Source organism: Sus scrofa, chromosome 15 (genome assembly GCF_054392235.1).
Source record: "Sus scrofa isolate SSC_HxYL_T2T_F1_AM1 chromosome 15, Sscrofa_HxYL_maternal_Yorkshire_Landrace_v2.0, whole genome shotgun sequence".
NCBI classification, from domain to species: Eukaryota; Metazoa; Chordata; class Mammalia; order Artiodactyla; family Suidae; genus Sus; species Sus scrofa.
Genome location: NC_139397.1, coordinates 62,995,994 through 63,022,202, shown reverse-complemented (window position 1 = coordinate 63,022,202; position 26,209 = coordinate 62,995,994). Strand labels below are relative to the sequence as shown.

Genomic DNA, 26,209 nt, shown 5'->3' with positions numbered 1-26,209 from the left:
GCAGCTCGGATCTGATTCCTCACCCAGGAACTCCATATGCCTTGGAGTGGCCAAATATATATATATACATGTCAATCCTGAGCTGGGGCAGGTCCTCTTGGGCCCCAGTTGCAGCCTCTACAGGACACCGTCTTGCTCTCCACAATGTGTCACCAAATCCCCAGTAAGCAGGAGCCTCCTCCCCCCACCAAAGAGGTGTGTGCCTTGGAGCAGGAGTTCCCAGGAACGTATGATGCAAAAGGGCCTTCTGTAAGTCAACAGGCAAGGAACTGAGGAGGAGAGATGGGGTGGGAGCGAGCGTGCTTCACACCTCCCAGATCAAGTCGTGCCTTGGCCTGATGCTGAGACGGCACATCTCAGAGGCAGACAAATGGACCCGAAAGGGTGGGAGTGGACGGGAAAGCAACACTGAGGAGGTCAGCCTGGCAGCTCTGACCCCAACCCCTCCCCAGGGGGCAAAATGAGGGAAGAACTGGTTATAGGGGAGTGGGTCCCAGCACCGGCCTACGGGAGCATGAGGCCATGCCTTTCTCTCTGAAGACATAGGTACCAAGCCCGCCAGAACTTCTTGGGGGAGTGGGAGACAGAGGTTGTAGGAGTACTGGGCGCTACAGCTCTACAGGACATCTTCCAAATGCCCGGGACAGACAGACCGATGGAAACAGTGCAGTCAACCAGCAAGAACTTCCGCTTCCAGAATCTTCTCTCCAATGTGGCAGCAGGAACCCCCCTGCTCCCCAAGAGGGGAAACATTCTCAGAGTCCTGAATGTCCCCATCCACCCGGGGTTCCAGCCTTAAAGAAAACTGCCTTCAGAGCCCGGCTGGGTTCTTTCTCCTGCACTCCCGCCCCCTCCCCCCAGGGAGAAAAAAATTCAGATAGCTTTCTGACTATTAATAACATCGCCTGCCATGTCAAACCAGATAATGAGGAAGTTGACCAAAGCGAGGGATCCTTGATTAAGTAACGAGGCACAGGCTAGTCTGGGAATCGGGCAGGCTGGGAAAGCGAGGCCCTAGGTCTCCTGGGGGCAATGATGGGGCCGCCCCTGCCCCTCCTGTGGCTCCCACCTGAGAGCTCCCTTTTCTCTTCAGCTGCTTTCCCTCCCCAGTAGAATTAGAATCTGAGGAGGAGGAGTTCCCATTGTGCTTCAGCAGTAATGAACCTGACTAGTATCCATGAGGACGAAGGTTTGATCCCTGGCTTTGCTCAGTGGGTTAAAGATCTGTCGTTGCTGTCAGCTGTGGTGTAGATTGCAGATGTGGTTTGGATCCCACATAGCTGTGGCTGTGAATTAGGGTGGCAGCTGTAGCTCCGATTCGACCCCTAGCCTGGGAACTTCCATGTGCTGAGAGTGAGGCCTTAAAAAGCAAAAAATAAAATAAAATAAAATCAAGAGGAGTTCCCATCATGGCACAGTGGTTTACGAATCCGACTAGGAACCATGAGGTTGCAGGTTTGATCCCTGGCCTGGCTCAGTGGGTTAAGGATCTGGCGTTGCCATGAGCTTGTGGTGTAGGTTGCAGACGCGGCTCGGATCCCACGTTGCTGTGGCTCTGGCATAGGCCAGTGGCTACAGCTCCGATTGGACCCCTAGCTTGGGAAACTCCATATGCCGCGGGAGCGGCCCAAGAAATGGCAAAAAGACAAAAAAAAAAAAAAAAAAAAAAAAAAAAAAAATCAAGAATCTGTGTTGATGAGCCTGAAGGCAGCCCCGAGTTCCAACCAGGGGAGCCCAGCCTGGAACACCCAGCCTGGAACGCCCATCCATTGCCACGGACCCACCCAGCCCTTTTGGAAACCAAACAGCCTGGCTTTGCTCTCCTTCCCCCATGCAAGCACCCCTGGCCTTCTCCACTAAGTGAACATAACAAGCAAAGAAACTTGACACTGGAAGGGACAGGAGCCATGGTTCGGGAGCTGTCAGCCTTGATGTCTCTGAGACCCAAGATTCGACGTCACGTCCCCTGTACAGACCGAGATATTTAATAAAGTAAAGCCCTCGGGATCAAGAGGCTGCCATGCCCCCATCCCTTCCTACAGCTCGAGCTGGAGTTCTTTAAAGCCTGCCTCACGTCTGTCTCCCTCTCCAGAAAGCCTTTCATGCCGCCTCGCCAGACTGACATTTTGACAAGTTGCCACGAGTGACATCTGATTTGTACAAATTTCAAGACTAATAAATCTACCTGTCAAAGCGGAAACTTTAAAAGGAGCTAAGCCCAGCGGGTATAGTTTAACAGAACTCAAGTTGATGAAACTGTAGGATGGAGAAATTATATCTGTCACAATCCACCCACATTAGTTCTGCAGAAATGTTGGCAACTGAAACAAACGTCTTTCACGGGCGTTACCGAAAGAAAAAAAATTAAAAATTAAAAAAAAATTTTTAATCGAAAAAGGAGATTGTTAATACCCCGAGTAACAAGTAACAGTGCTATTTGTAAACTAATGAATTTTATGTACTTCGTTTTTAATTTTGTTGCAGATGTGAGAAGTGGCTTTCCTCCTACCTCTTAGGCTGTCTCCCTGGAATCTGGACTTTCCATTCAAGCTGGGACCCATCAGTCACCCGTCTCTGGCTCCGGGCTGGCCTGCCTGTGGGTGAATGGGGGCAGGGGCACTGCGAGCCGGACTGAGGCTGACCCGCTGCCCGCAGCCCTGTGTCCTGGCCCCAGCCTCCAGCTCCTCCATCCCCTGGGGGGCCCTGAATCACTTCCTCCACTGCCCTCAGGCCTTGACCTGGAGCCTAAGGCCTGGGCCCCCCTTCTGGGCTTTGCTGTGGGATTTTTGTTTGCAAGAATGCAAATGTTGGAGGGGAGAGAGAGAGCAGGAACTAAGGCCAGAAAAACTTCTAAGTCTGGCTAACTTTTTATTTTTATCTTATCTTCCCTTCCTGTCTCTGACAAGTCCACTTTTGCTTTGAATCATCTTGTCAGAAATGGAGAAGCCAGAATTCTCCGATGAGAGGAAGAAACTCTGGGGAGGGAGGCGGGCTTCTCAGGAGTCCCACACACCTAGGAAGTCCAAAAGCAGTGATGAGTCTGAAACAGGGTCCCAAGGTCTTCCTGCGTCCTCTGCCCTTCCCTGCACCTCCCTACCCTCAAAGGCCGAGAGGAGGGCAAATTTCGCCCAGCCCCCAGGAGTGGCCTCCACTTGCCCTGTTTTCTGTTTGCCGGCAGCCTCAACAAGCCATAAGCTCTCCTCATCATTGTTATTACTACTGCCTTTCCTCCTGGGAGTTCCCAGTGGGATCTCCTTTGGCCTCTCACTCCTGCCATTAAAGAAGCAAGCAAGCAGGACCGAGAGGAGATTTGTTTTCATGTTCCGCAAGGGGCAGAGGGGCTGAGGGCCAGATTCCAACCCAAAGACCATGTGTTTGGTTCCCTCCCTCCCCATAAGGGCTGCTTCCGCTCTCCAGTTCTGGAACTTCTGCCTCATTTTCACTTGGCTGGGACACTATCTAGAAGCTCACACCTTCTTTTCCATGCACGCCAGGAGACAGCTAGGTGAGAGCCATGATCATAAGGATAACAATGCTACACCTGGTGACAGTGAGTCTGTATCAGGACTAAAAGAGGGGTGGGGGAAGATCTTGACAATCTGAGATGCTCCCAGGGACCCTGAGCTGCTCTTTCAGGACAGGTAACGCTGTGCCAGTCTGTCTGCTGGGGACTGGGGCTGCCCCTAGTCCCTCCAAGTTTAATACCTTTCCCCTGCCAGTTCGATGTTTGCTAAGTAGATTCCACATGCCATGCTCTGCTCTGCAGCAGGTGAGTCGTGGAGACGTCCAGAACGTTATCCTCATCCCAAAGCACTTTAACAGACCTGGTGGGATAATGCAAACAAGATGACACAGAGCAAAATAGATCCTGATCAAGAACAAAGGAAGTTCAAGTCAAGAATGTGAAGGACGTGAAGAAGCCTTAGACCCAGCCCTGCCACTCACTGGCTGTGGCACCTCGGAAAGAACATCCCCTTTGCAAAATGAGATGGTGTCCAAATGATCTGAAGGCCCCTGCATTTTTTTTTTTCTTTTCTTTTGGCCACCCCTCAGCAGATGGAAGTTCCCAGGCTAGGGATCAGATCTGAGCCACGGCTGTGACCTAATCCACAGGTGCTATAACGCTGGATCCTTAACCCGCTATGCCAGGCTGGGGATTGAACCTGCATTCTGGCTGCAGAGACACCAGCGATCCCGTTGCATCACAGTGGGAACTCCAGCCCCTGCATTTTCTGTGTCTTAGAGGAGAGGCCTTGCAAGATTACACAGGTGAAAGCTCTTGATGAGCAGCAACCATTTAGGCAATGGCTGGTTGCTATCGTCACCTTGGGCTGGGACGAACTGACCTACCTTCACTCAGAAGTCAGGCTGACATCCAGTAGCCACACAACCAACCAAGGCAGAAGTAAATGAAGAAGCAGGTTGGGCAGGGCTCTAGAAAGAGACAGAATCATGTCATGCTCTGCCCATGGCACCCACAGCCAGAGCTACAGCTCCCATCTCTCATCCTGTCAAGCTCTGGGGCCTCCTCAGTCCCAGTTAGCAGCAGGCAGGGCTGGCAGGGTGCAGCCTGGGGAGATGAGAGCAGCAAGACCAAAGAGAAACCACAGAACTTCCTTTTCCAGGCAGGGTTGTGGCAAAGCCACACATGAGGAGGTCGGACATGGTCTAGAACCGTGATTAGAAATCCTGGGGTAGGAGTGCTCATTGTGATTCAGCAGTAACAAACCCGAATCATATCCAGGAGCACATGGGTTCAATCCCTGGCCCTGCTCAGTGGGTTAAGGATCCAGCATTGCCATGAGCTCTCGTGTAGGTCAAAGACAAGGCTTGGATCCTGTGTTGCTGTGGCTGTGGTGTAGGCCAGCAGCTGCAGCTCTGATTCAACCCCTAGCCTGGGAACTTCTATAAGCCACAGTTTGGGCCAAAGAAAGAAAGAAAAAAGAAAAATAAATAAATCCTGGTGTAGGAGTTTCCTGGTGGTGCATCAGGTTATGGATCCATCAGTCTCACTGCAGCAGCTCAGGTCACTGTAGTGGCTCAGGTTCAATCCCTGGCCCAGGAACTTCCACATGCCATGGACATGAACAAAAAATCAAAAAACACAGGGAACTATATCCAATCACTTGTGATAAAACATGATGGAAGATAACACGAGGAAAAAATGTATATATGTGTATGACTGGGTCACCTTACAACAGAAATTGACAGAACATTGTCAATCAACTGTACTTTAATTTAAAATTGATTGATTGATTGATTGCTTTTTAGGGCCGCACTCTGTGGCATATGGAGGGTCCCAGCCTTGAGGTCAAATTGGAGCTACACCTGCCAGCCTACACCACAGCCACAGCAATGTGAGATTTGAACTTAGTCTTCAAACTATATCACAGCTCACGGGCAATGTCAGATCCTCCACCCACTGAGCAAGGCCAGGAATCAAACCAGCATCCTCATGGATACTAGTCAGATTTGTTTCTGCTGTACCACAAATGGAACTCCTTAAAAAAATTTTTTTAATAAAATAAATTAAATAGAATGATTAATTAAAAAAGAAAAAGGAAATCCTGGGGTGGGACCCAGTTCACCAAGCCACTGCCTGCCAGTCAACACCTTGCCTGGGGGAGTTCCTGTTGTTGCTTAGTGGGTTAAGAAAACAAAAAAAAATGCATCTGGGGAATGGCCAAGGTCACCACACTTTCAAAACCTAGGATTCTGAGAGATGTGGGTGAGTCTGGCTTCCCAGATAGGTGCCTGCGCGGGAGAGAGACAGGGGACTGCTCTCTGGAATTCAGTAATGGGGCCATTGTGTTGATTCCACCAAGGAGGCACTGCTCCTATAACATCAGAATTCATCACCCACATGAATCAGCCCCTGCCTTGTTTGATTCATATGTTTGCCTTTAATCAGAGAACCCTGTGAGAGTGGGTTATTGGGAAACCAAAGCACAGAGAAGTCAGCTGTCTCATGCCCCGTCACACAGCAAGCTAGTTGCAGATTTAGAAACTGCTGGCCTGAATTTTCTTCTGAGATTGTTGCTTTTCCCCTTTTCCCTCAGCAAGATGGTCCCTCCAGGGAAAGGCTCAACTATGCCAAATGTGACTCATTAAAAAAAAATGGCTTGAAAGAGTTTTTTCCCCTAGAATAAACATTTCACTTTATATGTGATTGGATTAGCATGTGCTAACCCCCAGAGTTTCTCGCCTAGCAAATTAGAGACCATTTCCCTTATATCATGAGCTTCCACAAGTTTGGATGAGGTGAATCAAGTCCTACAAAAGCCAGGAGGCACCTTGCAGACCCCGAGGGCTGAGGCCCAGGCTGGGAGCTGCAGGCCCAAGGCCACCCTCCCTTGCCGACAACTATTACAGAGGCGGGGGACTTGGCCCCTGGGCACAATCAGTCCGGATTCCATAGCCCATTGCCTCCAGTCTGAGGCCCATTACCCACTCGGCAGGAGGAACTTGAGTTTGAAAGGAGAACGGAGGCCCATCTCTTTCTACTGCCTCCAGGCAGGGTTGTGGGTTTTGCAACCAAAGAGAAAAGAAAAAGGGAAGGGGAAAAAAAATCTTGAACTGTTTTTCAAATGTTCTGGGTCTTGGCAAACCCCAAAATGCCTTTTGCCAAATGCTTTTTCCCTTAATTTTTAAACCTCGGGTGTATTTCCAGAACAATCCAATCCATCTGCTTCTGATTCATTTACACTTAACTCATTAGGAAGCTGTTGCGTAAGGAGGAGTCTGACGTCCCCAAGATCCCCGGGTGAGGGATCCTTCCCCCTCGTTGAATCAGAGGGAGGCGTCCTGCCAGCTGGGTAAGGAGCACAGACCCCCAAGATGCAAAGCCTGCCTTGAATCCCCAAGTCCCCAGGATGAAAATAAGTTTCTCTCATGTCCCACCCATCATTCATCCCGCTCTGCTCTTCCCGCCCAATTATCACTATTATTGCTATTATTGCCATTAAGGATACAACACATGGCCGTGTATTACTGTGAAAGGCTTTGCATTGTATTCCACCATTGCCATTCTTCATTCATACCCTCTCCACTCATCTATTCAGACATTAAACAAACACTCCCAACCAACTGTGTACCAGTGGCTGGGGTGGGGAGGCTTGGCTGGAGTATCAGATACAGAACTTACATTTAAGGTCCGATCCTTCTCCCCAGCTTGCCTTCTGCAAGTTCTACCAAGGACGGAGCTCTACCGGGAATCCCAGGAGCAGAATGTGGGCAGACAGCAGCTTCCAGTGCAGAAAGCAAAGCTGTAAAAACTGAGGGTGGCCCCAAGGGACACACAAAGAAAAAGAGACAGCTGGTGTCCAGGGGTATGAGTGACTGGCCAGCCTAAGCCACAGCTTCTGCCATATCACAAAAATCACTCTGTCTCTGGTAGAAGAGAGGATTTCCTCTCCCACCTTCCATTCTTCATTGTGTTCATTCTCACTACCGCCTTTATCCAACAAGAGTGATTTTTAAATGTATGGAGTGACTTCTCGACAGAGCCCTGCCCTGTGCTGGGAACGGCAGAGGACAGAAAGGGCAGTGAGATGGCCTTCCCTTGAGGCTTTGTAGCCCATCTAGAGAAACTTTCCATGTTTTTTCCCCCTGAATGTTTATTATTAGCAAGACAGCTTTTGGCCAAATGAGCAAGGCCCAGGGAGAGTATAACAGGTGTCCACAGAGAACAAAGCTCTCATGAGCTGAACTAGCCAGAAGGTGGGCTTCAAAGGAACCAGCCTGAAAGGTGAGAGCTTGGCTAGATGGAGAGGAAGAGATAGAGACCTGGAGGAGGAAATGCGGGTGGTGGCTCACTGACACTAAAGAACCTAGTGTTTTGGGGGGGCAGTGAGAGCAATTGTATTGAGGAGTTCCCTGGTGGTGCAGCAGATTGAGGATCCAGCGTTGTCATTGCTGTGGCTCTGGTCACTGCTGTGGCTCAGATTCGATCCCTGGCCCAGAAACTTTCTAATGCCTCGGGTGTGGCCACCAAAAAAAAACAAAAAAAACAAAAAAACAAAAAAAAGAGAGAGAGAGAGAGAGAGAGAGAGAGCAACTATATTGAGAAACAGAGGCAAATGAATGGAAAAGAGGGAGTAGGCAATTCAGCTAAGAAGTCTGGCTTTAATGGCAAAGGCGAGAGTGAGTCACTGGAAGGTTTTGAGCAAAAGGAAGATGGAGAGAACAGTAGTTTAGAGAGAACGATCTAGTGTTAACAGACAAGGTTAACTAATGTGGAGAAAGGCTAGAGGCAGGAAGCCAGCAGGAATCACTTGCAATATGTTAGGCTTGTCATGACAAGGATCTAGATGAGGGCAGAGGCAGTGAGAAAGGATAAGAACGAAGATCACGAAGAGTGAATCAAGTGGACCTGATGATGCAGAGGCTGGAGGATCCTGAAGAAGGCGGAAGAGTTCAGAGAAGAGCACAAAACCAGGAGCTGACGGAGGGAAGAACGTTTTCAAGTACAGGTGACCTTTATGGAGCAGTGAGCCTGTGCCAGACGGGGTGCCAAACACTTTGCGTGAATCATCTTACAGCCACTCTATCATTATCCCCATTTTACTGAAGAGCAACCAGGGCCGAGAAGGCTTTATTAATTTGCTCATAGTCACAGAGAGAAAGGCTGGGAGCTCTACCTTTATTCACATGGATCTGCTGCCTTAACTCCCCGAACCTCTCTACACACACCCCAGGCACGTACCCACGTACCCACCTTAATCCATCCTCAAATCTCTTCTGCCCACCCCTTCACTTTCCTAAATCCAGATCAAGACTCAACTCCTTCCAGAAACTTCTGTCACCCCTTGAGCTTTCTTGGACCTTCTTTTACCACCTCCTATAGACATATAGTCAGGATCACAGACCCGAGCATCTAGTCCACACCTTTCTCTATTGACTTGGTTCCTCTGTTCACATATTTCCTGGCTTGGGGCTTTGGCATTGGAGCTGAGCCTGAACCCCAGCCTTGCCTCTTCATGAGTTATGTAGCCTTGGGCAAGTTATTCAATCGGTCTGTTTCCTTAGCCGTCAGTTGGAGATAAAGAGTTATTGTCAGGATTCTATAAGAGCAAGCCTGGCACAAAAAAGGCATTCGATAAATGGTATCTATCAGTGTTACCTTTTTTTTTTTTTTTTTGGCTGTACCTGCAGCATATGGAAGTTCCTAGGCCTGGGATCAAATCTGAGATGCAGCTGCAAGCTACACCTCAGCTGCAGCAACACCAGATCCTTAACCCACCATGCCACAGCAGGAACTCCCCACTATTCTTTTTTAATAGTCCCCTGATGGGCAATGCTATGTCCAAAGTTTTGGGGGGTTTTTTGGCAGGGCGGGGGTGCACCTATGGCATGTGAAAGTTCCCAAGCTAGCGGTTGAATTGGAGTTGCAATTGCTGGCCTATGCCACAGCCACAGCAACGCAAGATCCAAGCCGCATCTACGACCTATGATGCAGCTTGCGGGAATGCCAGATCCTTAACCCACTGAGCCACTGAGCAAGGCCAGGGGTCGAACCCATATCCTCATGGATACTAGTCAGTTCTTAACCCACTGAACTACAACAGGAACTCCAAAACTTTAGATGGAATAGATGCTCCATGAATATTCTTCCACTGGGCTTCCTGATCACTTCTATGGCTCTATACTACATTTCAGTATTCACTACACATCTTCCTCGACTTACAATGAGGTTACATCCCGATAAACCCATCATAGGTTGTAAACATCATAAATCAAAAATGCATTTAATCTACCTAAACTACTGAACATCATGTCTTAGCCCAGCCGAACTTCAACTTGCTCAGAACACTTCCATTAGCCTACCGTTGGACAGAATCACTGAACATGAGACCTATCTTAAGATAAAGGGTTGGATATCTCCTGACATTGATTGACTGTGGTATTGAAAGTCAAAAACATTCTGGTGGTCTGGGTGCAGAATGGTTGTAGGTTTAAGTTGTAAGTTGATCAGTCATTTACCCTCAAGATTCCATGGCTGTCTGGGAGCCAAGGCTGTCACACCCAGCATCACAAGACAGGATACAGGATATGGCTAGCCTGGGGAAAAGATCGAACTTCAAAATTGGGAGTACAGGAGTTCCTGCTGTGGCTCAGTGGAAACAAATCTGACTAGCATCCATGAGGATGCATGTTCGATCCCTGGCCTTGCTCTGTGGGTTAAGGATCCTGCATTGCTGTGGTGTAGGCCAGCAGCTACAGCTCTAGTTCAACCCCTAGCCTGGGAAACTCCATATGCCACTGGCGTGGCCCTTAAAAAAAAAAAAAAGAATTTCCAAAATTGGGAGTACAGTTTCTATTAAATAGGTATCACCTTCACACTATCATAAAGTCCAAAAATTGTAAATCGAACCCTTGTTAACTCAGGGACTATTTATACTTAGAGTCTTAAAACTATTACATTTAGGAGTTTCTACTGTGGCTCACTGGGGTATGAACCCAACTAGTATGCATGAGGATGCGGGTTCCATCCCTGGCCTCACTCAGTGGGTTAAGGATCCAGTGTTGCCACAGGCTGCACGGTAGGCCACAGATGCAGCTTGGATCTGGTTTTGCTGTGGCTGTGTCACAGGCCTGCAGCTGCAGCTCTGATTTGATCCTCTAACCTGGGAATTTCCATATGCTACAGGTGTGGCCCTAAAAAGCAAAAAAATAAAATAAATAAAAAATAAAATTATTGTATGTATTTGACCTCAATTAAAACTAATGTATGGGGTGAGGGATCTAGTCATCATGCAGCGTAGACAGGGGAGCTCCAAAGCAGAGTCAGGAGTTCCAGAAGCAGGCCTGGGTACCGCAGCTCAGCCTCCCCTTGGGAAGAGGAGCCCCCTTAGGTTCCCAGCATAGGAGGACTTGGCCCTGCTGACAGCTCAGCCAGCCCCAAACTCCCACCTGCACTGGCCTTTCCCAAGTCTGCTCCATAGGAACAAGTATGGAAGGAGGAATGGAAGCAGGTACACCACTGGAGGTCACGTAACCTTGGCCTTCAGGCCCTGTCTCCGTCTCCAGCCTCCCACGTCTTCCTATTCTCCTTTCCAGCACCCAGAAGGCCAGTGTCCCAGCCCTGGCAGCTGAGAGCCTTCCCCAACAATTCTGCCCCATTTCCTCCTTTTCTCCTCCGCCAGTCCCATCAAACTCAGCTCTCACCAGACGCCCCAAGAAGATGACCATCCCCAGTGAGCATTAACATCCAATGGCTTATGAAACACTCAGAGCAAAAGAGGACACAGCCTTATTCCCGCCTCTCCCCAAATGACCAGTGTGAAAAAGACGTAAAGAGAAGAATGTTTTTTGGCAGCAGGGGGAAAGAGGGGCTTTTATTAAGTGGCAGATTTTGAAAGCAAATACCCTACCCTAGATTTTATTTTCTTTCTTTCATTCACTCACTCACTCATTCATTCATCTACACTTACACACGTACATACAAACACACACGTAGTCTGATAAAATGCAACAAGGGACTTTTGCATGAGGCAAACATGAAGATGTTTTGGGGTTTTTTTGGTTTTTGTTTTTCTTTTTTAAGGACCAAGGCAGAATTCTCTAGGAGTGAAGAGCTTGGGCAGACAGCAGAGGGGCTATGTTTAGGGCACAAAGAGTGGAAGTCTTCCTGCAGCTGGTGCAGTGCTTCGGACAGGTGGGGACAAGTCTCAGGTTCAGCTTAGACGGGGCAGGTGTTCACAGTCCCCTCGCAGCAGAGACCCCAGCAGGCCTGGCCGCCAGGAGAGGAAGGCACAGGAAGAGGAAAACACAAGAACCAAGGACATGCTTCCCACGGCTTTGAGGGCAAGGCCACCCAGAAGGATGGGGCCCCTGGAGAGGTGGCCTGTGGCCCTGTCTTTCCCCAAGCAGGGGACTAGGTAGGAGATGCCTGCAGCAGGGCCCAGACTCAAGTCCCAGGTTGCTCTGGGAAGGAGTGCTCACTGGCTGACTGATCTGCCTCCATCCAGGTATCTGTCACCTGTGGTGGAGACAAGAGGGCAGATTCTTAGCCTCTGCAAATTGCCTCTGGATCCTTGGCCCTGGCAGTTTCTTCTTCTTTTCAATGGGGAGTCAAGGCCCAAAATATACACTCCCTCACACACATGTGCACAGAGGGAGGGGAGCAGGAGGAGTTGAACTCCAAAGTGCGGCTTGGGCCTTTAAAATGGACAAGTGGCACCTGGGGATATGTCACAGCTTGGCTGGAGCACCGGTGGCACTGTCAGGCAGGGAAAAATTGGGAACCGAATTTAGGAGTGATGAGAAGCTGAACAGGAAGGAAATGCCAACCCGGGGTCTCTATGCACAGAAACTGGACTCGCTTCCCCTCTTGACCAGCTGAATTGGCCTCTGGGCAGGAAGACCTGGCCCGAGGTCCCCTCGCTGAACACACCCAATGCCAGGCACCTTCCCACTCCCAGCCTCCGTTTCTGCTAACGCAAATGCTTGGAGATGCTCTGGTAACCACCTGCTCCCCGGCCGCACGCAGGATCCCCGGCGGACTCTGGTCTCCCTACACGTTCAGACTCCTTGAACGTCAACACTGAGCTCCATTGTCTAACCATCTCCCAAGCCCCAGGATTTTCGACAGTTGGAGCCAAGTCCAATGAAGACTTTGTCCTTAATCTGCCCTCTTATTGTTTCCCAGAGGTGCCAGCACATCTTGTTTCTTCCACTAGGAATGACGTGACCTCAAGTTCAGGCTCAGTGCCATTCTCTTCTCCTGCCTTCTGGCCACTGCAGCCGGCACGTGGTTAGGGATGGCTGGAAGCACGTGGTCACAGAGGCTGACTCGGTTTTGACTGGCCACCCAGGACTCTCGGGACTGGAGAGTCCCCGGGCCCTGCCAACACCCACCAACCCCTCTTCCCTTCCTCTCCTGTGCTTTTCCATGCATTTATTTTTTCCACCCAAAGCTGTTTTGCAGAGAGAGCCCTTCTTTTCCAGTTTGGTTACCTTAAAACTTTTTTGCCTGTTGCTGGATCATATCCAGTGGTCCAGCGTTGCCTTATCACATCAAAAGATGTCCAACGCTTTATCCTCAAAAAAAAAAAAAAACACCTAACTAACAACAAAACCACAGCCTGTGGGGGATTAGTCTTTCTTAACTGCTATAAAGTCTGGTTAGGGAGATTACAGCTGTTTACCAGAGAAGTAAATACCTCCGAGCTTTGATTAGGCCGGGAGGAAAGGAGGGCTTGTCTGGTAATTTGATCATCTTTCAGGAAGAAAAAGGAGAGAAGAAAAGGGAGAATAAAGGATGAGACGTGATCATCTCTGAAGTCGAGATCCCTCTTGTGTGACAGTACAGGCCAGAAATAAAAGATAACAGGGTTTGCAATGTGCTGAGAGGTGGTCTGCTCCAATGGGAAGGCCGCCTGCTGCTGCTTCGGAGTCAAGGGGAAGCCAGAGGGGGACACAGAGAGATAACTGGTCCAGGCAGAGAAAAATGGATGGGGCGGGGAAGTTCCAGGAAGAGAAATGGGCAACACAGAAGGCCTGTCTTGTCGCCTCTCTGCCAGAACTTTTATATCCTAAGATTCCAATCATCTTACACCCAGAGCAAGGTTCTAAACCATCAAATGGAGGGATTCTCGATGGTGAGCAAGATGGCAAGACTGAAGGGGGAGCATATTGCCCAGAAAGGGGACAGAGGGAGAGAAGGATGTGCAGTTTGAAAAACATACTTTTAGGGAGTTCCCTAGTGGCTCAGTGGGTTAAGGACCCAGAATTGTCACTGTTGTGGCTCAGGTTCCATCCCTGGCCTGGGAACTTCCTCATGCCTTGGGCACAGCCAAAACAAAAAGCAAAATCAAAGGGAAAAAAATGTTTTAGGATTTACTTCACATTGTTAAAAATAATAATAATAATAAATTGCTTTTGTCAAGTAAATTGCCACAAGCAAGGCTCAACAAGGTCCCACTAGCTGTTGCGGTGTGAGTCCAAAAAAGAAATAGTTATAAAATGCTGATTCTGGTTCACCTTCCCCAGCTATCTGTATTCTAGATGAATTATGCTTGTCTCACCACGGAGCTTGGAGTGCCAAAGAGCCCCAGGCTGAGGGTGTCACTCCTGGATGCAGCCAGGGGGGGTGATGGCCATTTAGATTGTGTCCTCAGCACAATCCAGGACCAGGGTCCTTCTCAAAAATCTTTGCTGAAAGGTGTCATGATGTCATAGAGAAAGCATGGGTTTCTGACATCCAGACATGGTTACTGGCTCCGCAGCCGGATGCCTGAGGAACGACTTCGTCACTCTGCGCATCTACATCCTCATATGGAAAACAGGGTGTCACCTACCTGACCACCTCACCCAGTTGAGGTGAGAACAAATGCCATCCCATAACTAAAATGCTGGATACAAGACGACACCCAGCTTGTCCACTATCACTTCTGAGGACTTAAAATTGCAGAACATCAAAGGGATGTGCTGGTCATCTAGTGTTCCCTTCATGCAAACAGAGGGCCACGCTTGTCCCCACCCCTGTTCAGTATGGGGGGCAGTGATGGCCCAGAGCCTGCCTGTCCTGGCCACCCTCCCTTGCCTAACCACTTCACGTGTGTAGAAAATCGCAGAACTTGTTGATTCCCCTTTAAAAGTTTCCTGCTGGTGTGATGCTTTTATAGCCTCTCATGAGGGTGATCCTTCTGGAGCCATAACAACCTTAGAGATCCCGTTTCGGTGACGCAGGAAAGGGCTGGAGCAACTGAACGAGAAAGCACTTTAGGTTAAACATAAGGAAAACTACTGGAGTTCCCGTCTTGGCACAGTGGAAATGAATCTGACTAGGAACTATGAGGTTGTGGGTTCAATCCCTGGCCTTGCTCAGGGGGTTAAGGATCTGGCGTTGCCATGAGCTTTGGTGTAGTTTGCAGATGCAGCTTGGATCTGGCGTTGCTGTGGCTGTGGCTTAGCCTGGCAGCTTCAGCTCCAGTTAGACCCTAGCCTAGGAAATTCCATGACGCAGGCGCAGCCCTAAAAAAAAAAAAAAAAAAAAAAAGGAAAGCTATTGCAACGGGGTGGGGGAACTTGCACACAGAGGAACCAGCCCATGTTGATTCTGTTTGAGCTGCCACCTCCAGGAAAAGGTAAAAGGGCAAGGGAAAAATAAGCCCATGTGCTCAGGGAAAATTATGGGAATAAATTGAAAGCCATCCTAAAGTCTTAGAGTCTGAAGACATATAATTAGAGTCAAAAGATGGATCTTCAGCCGAGATCACTCACAGAGCCCCAGGCTACTACTTAAAGAAAAAAGAATAGGAGGGAACCCACCAGTATGTTAACAGCCGTTATCTTGGATTACAGCTGCTTTTCCCTTCCATCTTGGTGGTTTCTGTTTTCCAAGCTTTCTACAATCATGTGTGTGTTTCTTCTGGAAGTAGGGAGAAAATATCCATAGATTAACTGAAAAATATCAGGGATCTCCCATCATGGCCCAGTGGAAACAAATCTGACTAGTATCCATGAGGATGTAGGTTCGATCCCTGACCTTGCTCAGTGGGTTAAGGGTCCAGCCGTGCCGTAGGATCTGGTATAATTTGCTGATACAGCTCGGATCTGGCGTTGCTGTGGCTATGGGGTAGGCCGGCAGCTGCAGCTCCAATTCCACTCTTTGCCTGGGAATCTCCTTGTGCCTTGGATGCCCTAAAAAAAAGAGAAGAAAAAGAACAAATCAAAATGTCTTCTTTCCACTTCCTGGGTGTGTCTTGGGGAAAGAATTAAAGGTGTCTACTGGGGGAGTTCCTACTGCCGCACAGAGGATTAGGAACCTGACTGCAGTGACTCTTGATGCAGAGGCATCTGTTTTGATCCTCCAGCCCAGCGGCACATATGGGTTAAGGATCCAGTGTGGCCACAGCTGTGGCATAGGTCAAAACTGCAGCTCAGATTCAATCCCTGGCCAGGGAACTTCCATAGGCCACAGGCACAGCCGGGAAAAAAAAAAAAAAAAAAAAAAAATGCTGAGATTTCATCCTCCCAGAGGGATGGTTATCCTTCCTGTGGAATAAAGAGGGAGAGGCTTTCAGAAGTAGCAAGATCCAATTCTTACCCTCAGAAAGCCCCAGATCCTTAGGACAAACACACACCCATGGCACTGCTTCCTTCAGCTGCCCTTGTCGCCTTCCCATAGCCGACACCCTCCCATTGCCTCCCGGCCCCACCCTCCCAGAGGGGCACCCCACAAAGCCAACTACCCCCCCCCCCACTCCAAGCTGCTGCCAACTGGGCCAGAGATACACGTGGGACTGAGGCTGTGCCAACCTCAGGAATCTGGGATTGAGACAAGAGGTTCAGTGGAGAAAGAAGATGCTACTTGAAAGAATATTCGGTTCTAAAACATCAGGGCACAGCCGATACAAGCCAAAGCCATGAAGAATTCAAAATAAGGACTATCCCCCCTAAGAGGGGAAGTAGCAGAAACAGTGGCGGATCAGAGATCCCCTGGCTCCTTGGAAAGACAATGGAAACCATTTCCATCTGCTGCCCACCTCATTTTCCAGACGGCCCGTCTCTTCTTAGGTCTCTGTGAGATGCGCTGTTCCATCCCCTCCATAAATCCTGTTTGCTCGTCTGAAGGGTTTCTTTTCCCTTTAACCAAAGAGCTTCAACTGAGACACCCTCCTGCTATGCAGCCAGCAGGCTGGCTTCTCGTTATTTACCGGCGGATTATCCATCCTGCTGATTATCAAGCCTCTGCCCAGGCCTAGTTGCTGGGACCTGGTGAAGGCCATGGACTAGGATCTCTCCCGTCCAGCCAGGGCCCCACCACCCAACCAGCCGGTATCTTCACCCTCCAAAGCTGAACAGAGCAAGAGCAGGTTGCAGCGCCTGGCCGAGGCCATCCTGCAGCTCCACCAGGAAGAACTCAGTGCCCCGTGGCCTCATGAACTTCCCCAAGGGAGAGGTTTGCTCCTTGGGGAAAAGACCCCCTTCCCCTACCCTCCACCCTCACCCCAGGAAGGCCAAGGGCCCAGCAGCCACTGCCCGAAGCCAGGGGCGGGAGAGAGTCTGACAGCTCCAAGGTAAAGCCTCTTTTTATTAAGACAACACAGCAAACTTTTTTTTAACCACAGCTGACATCACGCTAATAAATCACCATCATGTCTTGTGGGATAGAAAAAGCCAAAACACTGTCACATTTGATTTTGCTGGCTACTCTCCTTTCGAGAACAAACCATGTGTTTTTAATCAACAACACTTTGTTTTGCATTTCTCAGACCCCAATACTCTTTAAATAGTTGCTTTTACCAGAGGGCTATTTTAAACCCAGGGCCAGCGTCTTTGCAGAGAACATTAAGAAACAGGACATCACGTTGCTGGTTCCTGGGCTTATCCGGGGGAACCTTCTCTGCCGGGGTAATTATGTCTTAGGAGGTTCTCTGTCTGTTTCAGAGGGGGCTTTCCTTGTCCCTCTTTGGGAATTTAATTAGATGTCTTCCCAGAAAGTTGGAGGGTTTTGTTTTGGTTTTTTTTTTTTTCGGTTTCTCTAACAGGCAACCCAACTGGGTTATGGGAAAATAGCAAATTCCCAGCCAAAGGAAACAGAAAAAGTCACATCTGGGACCAGGATTCCAGAGGAGTGAAAGAAGAGGTGGCAAAGAAGGGGGATAGTGGGAGGGGAAAGGAGCAATGAAAAATTTCTAGAATGGCATGGGTCAATTTCTGATGTAAAGAGGCCCCAGACTGCTTAGAGCCTGATGAGCTCAGACAAACCCAAGGAAGCCTGCATGGGGCTCATCCTTTGGATTGGGAGAATGACACCTCAAGGCAAGCATAAGCTACGTGCAGGAACCTTTCCATCAAAAGGGCTCCTTCTGGGAGTTCCCATTGTGGTGCACCTGAAACAAATCCGAATAGTATCTGTGAGTATGCGGGTTTGATCCCTGGCCTCGCTCAGTGGGTTGGGGACCCGGTATTGCCGTGAGCTGTGGGGTAGATCACAGATGTGGCTCGGATCTGGCATTGCTGTGGCTGTGGCTTAGGCTGGCAGCTGTAGCTCTGATTCAACCCCTAGCCTGGGAAACTCCATATGCCATGGGTGTGGCCCTAAAAAAAAAACAAATAAGGAAGGAAAGAAGGGGCAGGGGGAAGGAAGGAAGGAAAGAAAAGGTGCCACTTCCTGGACTGCCTTACACACCAGAATCTCAGCAGGGACTGGCCGCTGGCTTCATCACCTCCTGACATAGGTCCACTCCTATACCTGGCTTTAGAAAAACAATAGAAGGGGACTGAGAGAAGACCCTAACCTCAACTAGAGAAACATTCTACACCATTTGCTGAACGGTGAACTGAAGCCCAAGGTTAACTGAAGCCCAGGGGAACCGTCCAACCAAAAATACAGATATGGTATCAACTATACCTCAATAAAATTTGAAGAAAAAAAGAAGAACATATGCGAACCAGGGTCTACCTAGTTCCAAAACAAGCTCTTAACCATCCCAGCAACTCGGGATCCTTAACCCACTGAGTGAGGCCAGGGGTTAAACCCAAAACCTCATGGTTCCTAGTCGGATTTGTTTCCACTGCACCAGGACAGGAACTCCAGAAATGACAGATTAAATGCAAATTTTTCTCAAGGATCCTGAATTTAAATTATACCCCTGTAGGAATTCCTGTTGTGGCTCAGCGAGTTAAGAACCAGACTACTATCCATGAGGATGCAGGTTCCATCCCTTGTCTCACTTAGTGGGTTAAGGATCCAGCATTGCCGTGTGCTGTGCTAGAGGTCACAGCTACAACTTGGATCCCACATTGTAATGGCTGTGGCATAGGCCAGCAGTTCCAGCTCTTATTCAACCCCTAGCCTGGGAATTTCCATATGCCACAGGTGTAGCCATGAAAAGCTCAATAAATAATACCCTTGCAAGTGTTCCCTGGTGGCTCAGTGTTGTCACTGCTGTATCTCGGGTCACTGCTATGGCACGGGTTTGACCTTTGGCCTCAGCACCTCCGCATGCCATGGATGCAGCAAATAAATAAGTATGCACTTGCAAAAATCAAAAACAAAACAAACAAACAAAAATACAGACATGGCTACCATGTGGTTCTAGTGTCAACTACCGCCCCTCAGCTGTAGGATAAAACTCTTTTCCTTGAGTGACTAGTGACATCCTTCAACACAGGTCAGCCCAGGGCTTTCTTCTTCCCTAGAGGTTGTAAATGTTCATCCCCTGCTGGTCAGAATATGCATGCCATCCAGGGTGGCCCCAGGGCCAATGCACCCAGACCCAGGCCACATTGCATGTGACGTTCACCCTCCCTGGGTCTGAACCCACAGTCTAACTACAAGAGGCCTCACTCTCAATTGTTCAAAGTTGGAGTCCCCATTATGGTGCAGCAGAAACAAATCTGACTAGGAACCATAAGGTCATGAGTTCGATCCCTGGCCTTGCTCAGTGGGTTAAGGATCTGGTGTTGCCTTGAGCTGTGGTGTAGGACACGGCTTGGATCTGGCGTTGTCGTGGCTGTAGCATAGGCTACAGCTCCGATTAGACCCTCAGCCTGGGAACCTCTATATGCCATGGGTGAGGCCCTAAAAAGCAAAAAAAAAAAAAGACAAAAAGAACTTTGTTCAAAGTTCATTCTTTCATGGAGAGTCTTCAACTATACACTCTGGGTGTTCCTTTTTCTATTTATTCTTCCATGAAATCACACTGTATGTAAGCATGATACCAACCCGTGGAAAACCAACTCTGTCAATACCCTCTGCGAAATTGCCTGCCCCCCAAACTCCTCGCAGCTATGTTGAGAAAGGTGGTCGTTTATATACACACATGTCCTTGTTGGGGGGCTGGAATTCTTCCAGGCCGAATGCTCTCTGGAAGACCCTCTCCCATGGCTCAGAAGCCTTTGTTCCACTGTCAGCACTGTCTCCCTCTCAGAAATGAGCAGTATTAGTAATTCTGGACTTGCAGCCTCACTGGGGATTGCTGTCTTCATCATCACCTCTGGGGATTTTATTTGGCTACATAATGGTCTTGGGGCTGACTATTTACAAGTCCCGGTTAAGGATTACTTTCCAGTTAAGTATTACAAAGAGGTATTTAACGCAAGACCTGGAACCTTAATGTCCTATGGCAAATGTTTTCATTCATTTGGATGTCTTCACAGAATAAATTAGGAAACCTGGAAAGATAGTGAAATAATGGGAAACATCTCCTGGTTTATGTTTATAGACTGGATTCAAGGAGGAGAGGGGTTTGTGGCGGGCAGGGTGGAGAGAACTGAAGATTCCATGATTGGCACCTGGCGGGGACACCCTTAAGCAAGCCTCCAGAGTTACCTCTCAGATTTCTTTCTCTCTGTTCACCTCTACCTGCTTCCCTGGTCTGCCATCCCGGCCACGGCCAGGTGCACTAAGTCTTAAGGATTAGGAAAGGCTAGAGTCTTGCTATGCCAAATGCAGGCCGTGCATGGTCTTGGCATGCTTATTAGCAGAATTCAGGCCCAAGTTCTGCTGTTCCACCCAATGGATTCAGAATCTGAATTTTATGAAGATCCCCCAGGCAATTTTTATGAACATCCCATCTGAGAAGCACTGGTATTTCTCAACCCTGGCTACATATGGGAACCCCCTGGATTCTGATATTAAGGTTGCACCCTAGGAGTTCCAATTGTGACTCAGCAGGTTAAGAACCTGGCTAGTATATGTGAAGATGCAGTTTCAATCCCTAGCCTTGCTCAGTGGGTTAAGGATCTGGCGTTGCCACGAGCTGCAGCATAGGTAGCAGATGTGGCTCGGATCCAATGCTACCATGGCTGTGGTGTATGCCAGCAGCTGTAGCTCCAATTCAACCCCTAGCCTGGGAACTTTCATATGCCATGGGTGTGACCCTAAAATGACCAAAAAAAAAAAAAAAAAAAGAAAGAAAAGGTTGAAGTCTAGACCAATTAAATCGGAATTTCTAGAGGTGGGGTCCCGGCTTTGTAATAGTGACCTTCCCCAGTGATTTCAATGTACAGCTGAGGTGGAGACCACTGGTCCACAGAGGAATCACACCCTGTGTCCCATGGGGCTCATGGCAGGGCAAGCTTATGAACCAGGGCCTGAGCTCCAAGCACCCACGCAGCCAGCCTGTCCACCACAGGGCTACCCCGACATCTGAGGACCAGAGACAAGCAGGGAAGAAGAGCATGAAGCTCCGGGAAGCCCAGGCCCAAGGCATGTGTCATTCCTTTCCCAAACAAGCCTCGGGTAGGGGCAGATTGAGAGTGAGGCCACCGTACCACGGAGACCCACAGGTCACATGGCCATGCCCTCCCAGGACAGGCAGGGGCTACAGCCCCCAGACCAGGAGCTCCCCACCCAGAGGGATCACCCAGCAGCTCCTGCCTCCACACCTCCGGAAAAGCCAGGCCAGTCAGGTGAAGGATTTCAGCCAAATTTAATGGAACATTTATGAACAAAGCATGCTTATTAGTAAATAATAATTACAGGAGAGCCAGTGCCCCCCTGGGGGGCGGGGAGTGCCCCTGGGAGCAGGTAACAGGCATCCCATTTTCTTTTTTTTCTTTTTTTTTTTTTTTTAGGGCTGCACCAGCAACATATGGAAGTGCCCAGGCTAGGGGTTGAATCAGAGCTGCAGCTCTCAGCCTATGCCACAGCCACACTGGATCTGACTTATGCCACAACTCACGGCAGTACTAGATCCTTAACACTGAGCAAGGACAGGGATTGAACCCACATTCTCATGGATACTAGTCGGGTTCTTAACCCATTGAGCCACAACAGGAACTCCTATGGACCCCATTTTCCAATGCCCTCCATGAACAAACCCTGTTTGAAATGAAAATACTCCTGCTCTCAACATGGGGTTTCTGTAATAGAAGCAGGAATTCTGGGGCCAGCGGTTCACGGCAGGCTTCCTCATTTACAGGAGCACTCCTAGACATGAATGATTTTAAGCTTCACAAGCCTGGGAGGCAAGTCCTTTTCCGGATCCCATTTTACAGACGAGGAAACAAGCTCCAGGGAGAGGACACGGCAGGACCAATGCTCACTCTGCTGGTAACCGCATCAGAGAGCTGGGCCATTGCATGCAAGGCCGATGCCCAGTGCCCTGCCCTGGGGCTGTCTTCCAATCCCACCAGAAAACTTGTCTTCCTTCACTTCTGGACTTCCCTTTCCGCTGGTGGACAGAGCCTCTGGGGCCCTCACTGGCTTTGACCCGTGTGCCAGCTGAACCCTAGGGAGACATGCTTACGGTGGGCCCCTTTCTGAGACTTGACACAACTATGAGAAGGAGTTTTCCAGCCCACAGGACAGTGGAGGCAGGCAAAACTAGAGGAGTTCATACACACACACACATTTCTTTCAACGGTAGGGCATATCCAGGGTAATGTTTCCAGTCACCCCCAAATTCTGGGTGGAAGAAAGCGTGAACACATCAAATATGGCGGCTGAGTCATAAACGTCACCACCGACTTGCAGAAGATTAAGGAATCTGGGAACAAATTAGCCTGGTGTAGACAGTGGCTTACGGAGACGTCTCAGAGAGGAGTCAGGAAAGCCAAGGACTTTAAATCCTGTAAAGTTTCTTAATCGAGTTACACTATTATTTGAAATTGGCAGAACACCAATGGATTTAGTCCAAAGGCATAATATATGACTTTTTTTTTTTCTGGTTTTCTTTTTTAGGGGCATTAGGGTTTTAGTTCCTTTTTTCCTTCTTCTTGAGGGTTGATTTTTTTTTTTTTTTTTTTTTGGCAATATGTCGCTTTCTTTTCTCAAATCCATTTCCATCCAAGATGCAGAAAATGGAGCTGTTCCAGGGATCCCAGCACCTCCCTTCTCCTTGCACCCCTACACAAGCTGGCTCCGCCATGAAGTCACCCCAGCTCTGCAGCCACAAGCAACAATGCCTGGTTTTCTGCAAATGTCTCTCTCTTCTGCCTGGTTCTAAGTTCAGCTGTTCCCTTGAAGAGAAAGAAGGTGGAGGAGCCCTGAGATTGTGGGGGACCTGCTGCTTCAAAGGCCTCCTCCACCCCCTCCCTCTCAGGGGCTCCGCTCACAAGGCTGCAGAACCCCAGGCCCTGCCTGTCCTTTGTACACCCTCCTGCTGCCCCCACTCCATTCCCAGGGAGCCCCCAGGGAGGCTGTTCAGTCTCTCAGGGGGCGCTCACCCCTGCAACTCCCCTCCCACGGACCCTGAGAAACCCTGGAGATCAAAGAGCTCAGCAGCGGGACCAGGTGTCCGGCCTCGTCCGCAGGCCACGATTAATCAAACTCCTGACTCACAAGGAGATCAAACCGGCCCCCCGCCAGCTGTTGGTTAAAGCTGGCCTTCGAGTTGCCCTCATTAAATTTCCTCTCCCTCTCTGCCTGCTGACTCCTGCCCCGTGACCATCTCTCTCCTGGATCTTTCTCTCCCTCCCCCTCCTCCCACTGGCCTATCACTTTCTGATGTCTGTTTCCCTGTCCCTCTCTCTCCCCCGCCCTCTCTCTCTTCCCCAGTGCCCCCTCCATCTCCCTGACACTCCAGCTGCTCGGTCCTCTTGGTCCAATTCCTTCAAAAATTCATGGTCCCCAGTATCCCCTGCCTGGACCCCCTCTCCTGGACCCTCCTGCTTTGCCCCTGAATGTTCTAAGAGGAAGTTGTCCAGGGGTATCTGGGGAAGGCTACTGGGGGGTCGGAGCGTGGGTTTCCCCTGCCGTCAAGGCCAAGGATTAGTTCACCCATGCAGAACCAAATTCTCACTGAACCCTCTTTGCAACAAACACAGGCCTCTCCAGCACCACACACACACACACACAAATCTGTAAACACACACAGACACACAGACACATACATACACAGATACAAACTTATACATACATGCTACACACACACACATACATACATATACACACACAAGAACAGAGACACACGCATACTCACACACACACACACACACACATACACACACATACAGAGAGACACACATGCATACACACCCATACATACTCATACACATAGATATACACAGACATACACAGACATACACACATGCAGGCATACAGGCACATATACATTATACGTATCCACACACATGCACACACACACAAACCCATAGACACATACATACACATACATACACAGACACACAGACACATACATACATATACATACACACATGCGTACACATATATACACATACATATGCACAGACACAAACACACACATACACAACACAGAGACACACACATACACATAAACACTACACACATACAGACAAAGAGACATAAACACACATACATACACACACATACAGACAAAGAGACATAAACACACACACTCCAGGTCTGGGCAACTCTTCACTTGTGGTTTTCAAAGACCTCCAAGCCCTTGGAGGGAGTGGACCCCCCCTCATGGTTGGACTGGGGGCCTGTGTGCCCCCACCAGGAGGACTGTCTCAGCCCTGAATAGGAAGCCAAGTCCTCCTAGAAGCTGGAACCCGGGCAGCGAGCCTTCCTTTCCCTCCCAGCTCCGCCCATAAGGTGGAAGGAGGGAAACTTTGGATCCTGACTTCTTCCGGCTGATGTGTTGAGAATATTCACTCCAGTTGTCTGAGGTTTGTTTTTACACACTTTTTTTTTCCTACAACAAACACTGACAAAAAAAAAAAAAAAAAAAAAAAAAAGCAAATCCAGGCTGCCGAGTACTGTCCTCTCTTCCTCCGTCTCACTATATATACATCTATGTAGTTTTTAACTTGTTTTCCATTTCAGTGGTTCTTCAAGCGCACAGGCGTGAGAAAACACAGATGGATGGGAGCAGGCAGAGCCGGGGCTGCGCGGGAGACGTGGCACCACGCTGGATTTTTTTGGTAAGTCTTGGAAGACCTCAGGATGCAGAGAGGGTTTTTGAGTTTGGGGTGGGTTTTTTTTTTTTTTTTTCCCTTCCCTTCTTACAGAGTTGGAATGTTCTCCTGGCTTCCTCTCCCGGTTCTATTTCTCCAGCCCTGGCATCACCTGCTGCCGCTGGGAACACAGGGTCCCCTGGCCTCGGCACGGGGTCACTGTGGCTGCCCCAGGCTTGACCCTTTTACCTGCCCATGTTTCCCCAGCTGTGGCCAGGAGAGCCCAGGGTGAGGAGGGGAGGCCATCCATCACCTGGTGGCAGCTAAGACCTGACTGGGGGGCGAGAGGGGTCAGGGCTTGCCCACTTGGGCAGCTTGGAGCGGGGTCGGGTGGGGGGGTGGGCAGGGAACATTACAAGCTGTTGAGAAATCAGTGCCTGCCTTGATGGATGGTGCAGAGCGAGGGGCAGGATGCTGGCACCAGGGCGCAGCCTGCCCTCCCATCCTCCTGGGCTTCCTCCCAGCAAACCCCCCACCCCCGCTCCCCCCCATACCCCCAGCAGCCACTTTCCCCCAGCTTTCTTCTTCTTGCCTGCTCACAGCCCATCAGTCAAGCCATGCCCTGAAGCTGACCTTTGGCAGAGAACAGCCAGCCTCAGAGAACCATTTCTTTCTGAAAAACCTCACCAAGGAGTTTTATTAATGCTGGCAGGCCGGCAGTCAAGGTGTGCCACCCGCCCCCCACTGCGGCTTCCTGTCTCCGCCTCTGTGCCCCAGGAGCTGCATGGAGCTTTGAGCCAGAGGGAAAGGGGCGGGTGTGGCTGGATTTCTTGAGTCGCTCTATTTCTCTCTCTCTCTCTGTCCCAAAGCTGCTTCTGCAGCAGGTAGGCCCACAGGTCTGAGTCACCTGTGGACCTGTGGGCGGCCTCTCTCACTCTGAGACTTACCGGAAGCCCCAGCCGCACCTTCACCTTTGCACCATCTGGCCTCTTGAAGGCGGCCACAGGCATTTGGGGACAGGCACCGAGCCCTCCTCTGGGAGAAAAGGGAGCATCGCCTGAAAAGGCCAGCTGGAGGGGGGAGGGGCCAGGCTCCAGGCTTGGGCGGGGGTGGGGGAGTGGACACACCATTGGGCAGTTTCTAGCTGCCCGGGAGACCTGTCCACCTCCTCCGGGCCCCTCTCGGGAGACCACACAGGTTGCCAGTGGTGCCACCGCCTCACAATAGAACAGAGTGGGGACATGTTGGGGCAAACGGTGATGGAAGATGTTTAAGAGAATTACTATTAGGCCTCGAGTTAATGAATCACAACTGCAAGAAATCATGATAATCCAGCAGGCATTAGTGACAGATTAGCTTCAAAGCTGCCATAAAAGTGCCATAATGCTTACCTAACGGCATGATTAATTCCCCCAGTACATAATGGCTT

At 49.6% G+C, this 26,209-nt stretch overlaps 3 long non-coding RNA genes across 6 annotated transcripts in view; all 3 read right to left on the bottom strand.

Annotated features, from left to right (window-relative positions):
* Positions 1-2,645, bottom strand: part of LOC146395878 (uncharacterized) — a 37,532-nt gene extending 34,887 nt beyond the window's left edge. The window contains exon 1 of the long non-coding RNA XR_014829925.1: positions 2,510-2,645. This is a non-coding gene — a long non-coding RNA (uncharacterized LOC146395878). The remainder of the gene's footprint in view (positions 1-2,509) is intronic.
* Positions 1-26,209, bottom strand: part of LOC146395873 (uncharacterized) — a 979,457-nt gene that overhangs the window by 455,754 nt on the left and 497,494 nt on the right. The gene's annotated exons all lie outside the window — the stretch shown is intronic.
* LOC106506229 (uncharacterized) lies at positions 2,866-25,817 on the bottom strand. 4 transcript variants are annotated; one of them, XR_014829919.1, is made up of 6 exons: positions 25,728-25,817; positions 15,491-15,645; positions 15,274-15,373; positions 4,351-4,434; positions 3,706-3,824; positions 2,866-3,013 (listed from the first exon to the last, which is right to left on the bottom strand). It is a non-coding gene; the product is annotated as an uncharacterized LOC106506229 (long non-coding RNA). The 4 variants fall into 4 exon arrangements; XR_014829921.1 differs by lacking the exons at positions 2,866-3,013; positions 3,706-3,824; positions 4,351-4,434; positions 25,728-25,817 and adding exons at positions 11,859-11,980; positions 12,958-13,041 and having other exon boundaries at positions 15,491-15,630; XR_002339145.2 differs by lacking the exons at positions 2,866-3,013; positions 15,274-15,373; positions 15,491-15,645; positions 25,728-25,817 and adding an exon at positions 12,958-13,043 and having other exon boundaries at positions 3,692-3,824.